This window comes from Euprymna scolopes, chromosome 3 (genome assembly GCF_053919585.1).
Source record: "Euprymna scolopes isolate OS-2025 chromosome 3, ASM5391958v1, whole genome shotgun sequence".
NCBI classification, from domain to species: Eukaryota; Metazoa; Mollusca; class Cephalopoda; order Sepiida; family Sepiolidae; genus Euprymna; species Euprymna scolopes.
In genome coordinates, this window is record NC_136484.1 from 61,543,548 (window position 1) to 61,546,047 (window position 2,500).

A 2,500-nucleotide genomic window follows, 5' to 3' on the forward strand; every position below is an offset into this window, starting at 1 on the left:
CCAAATTGGTTAAAGGGGAGAATTGTTCCCAACTCGCATTTAGGTAAAAATGCACTTTCGTAAATAATTGAATTCATTCAAAACATATCGCTAAAACCAAAACAAAACAATATATATATATATATATATATATATATATATATATATATATATATATATATATATATATATATAATATAAAGCTGAATATGTGTGTGTGGTCACGAATAAGCTCTTATATGGTTGACTATTTTAAAAAACTGATTACATATAATGATAGAAGATGTATCGAGACACAGGAATGGGTATGTTTTATCTAAGAGCAGGGTGGTTCATTAAAATTGTGGGGTCTGCGTTCGCGCCTGGTCCACAAAGTATGGAAATAAAAAATTTAAAAATTAAAAAAACGTTTACAAGTGTTTTTGATATAGATGTGCATAAGAATAATTTGATAAATATGTTTTAACTTAAATATGGATGGTATAATAAAATTGTGGGGTCTGTGTTCGCGCCTGGCATCCATAGAATGGAAATAGGCACAAACTTTAATAAAGACTTTTCATATCTATCTTCGTAAGTATACTTTGATATTCTGAAAAAAAAAAAGAAAATATTTCTTAACTGCTAATTACTACACATTTTTTTTTGGTGAGGAATTGTTCAATAACTTTACTAAAAACTAGGTACCTGAAATTTACAAAAAACAACGTACAGGACACTTTACTAAAAACTAGGAACTTGAAAATTTATTACATTTTTACAGACTATCTCCATCGCAAATGCAAATAAACTTTTAAATTTGTTTAGTGCACAAGAACTTTATCGACATATATATGTGTGTGTGTGTATGTATGTATATATGTACTATATATTTATGTATATATATATATACATATATATGTATGTATACATATGTGTATATATATATACGGATATATGTATATGTACACATATGTATGTATATATATATATATAAATATATGTATCTATAAATATATATACATATATATATACATACATACATTATATATACATATATATACATTATATATACATATATATATATACATTATATATACATATATATACATTATATATACATACAATATATATATATATATATATATATATATATATTATATATATATATATTACATACATAAGCGGGGAGGTCTGACGTTGCGCCAGATAAATTTAGGATCATACAGTCACACATACTTGCATATATACGTATATAAATACAAACGTTTGGTGACTGTTTTTCTCAGACATACACATGCACACGTTTTTTTTTAGTTTTTGTCTTATAATAAATCTGAGTTTATTCTCATTGTTTTTATTTTGCTTTCTATATATTTTAAGACATAAAATACACAGAAATTATTTTATAGTTCTGTCATTGAGTTATTTTAAGTAATTAATTAATTTTAAACTACTAATACGCCATACTTTGTAATTAATTGTAAAATCACCCATCTCACATGTGGCTGTTTTGTTTTTTTCGCATGCTTTTTCTCGATATTGGCACAGCTGCTCCCCAATACTTGTTACAGCTTCTTTGGCATTTAGAAAAAAGGAGATTTTCTAGACTTCTCTTGCCATGTAATTTACAAATTGTTTTTGTACTTATATAATAAATTCGAGAACCAAATAACAAGATTTTTTTTCTTCTGTTTTAACTATAATAATAACGTAAATAGACTGATTGTTTGTAGTCATCTTACATATTTATATATCAAACACACACACACACGCTCTCTCTGTAATTATATATATATATATATATATATATATATATATATATATATATATATACACTAGCATTTCAGCCAGGCGTTGCCCGGGTTTTTGGATGTGTATGTTGAGCGTAAAAAAGCGGTCAATTTGTTTAACTTTGACCTCAATTATGAATAGATTTTCAGAATAGATTTTTGTTTGATGTACGTGGACTTTACAGACACACACACACACACACACATATATATATATATATATAGCAAATACAGCGCGATCATCTAGACACATCCGTTCCCGCCAGATAACCGAAGATAAGCAACATTGAGCCCGGCCAGTACACGATAGTATACCGTTTGGGAAGGTTAGACAATGTATGTACCGCGCCGAGTAGTAGAAATTTCCAGGTTGGTATCTGGGGGGCAATTAACTCACTGGGAGAGATGCGTCCTCAGTCTCCGTTTAGACATGCATCTCGAAGAAAGAAACTGATTTCAAAATCTGCGGTCTACTGTATACTCTGTCCTGTGGCAATCATCTACACCGACAAAGGTTAGCAGTAATAACAATAAATGTTATTGGTTCTACACAATGCCATCAGTCACCTCTATAAACAAATAATCTGTGTGGATTTACGAGAGACTTAGTTGTTTTAGCGGAACCCCACGTGTCGAAGTCGAGAGTCCACCATATACAGCGAACCAGTACTGTACGTGAATGACTATCTTTTAAACTCTCCCGTCCTTAGATAAAGCACTTTCGTAAAATGATTTCAGCCGCTGCTTAA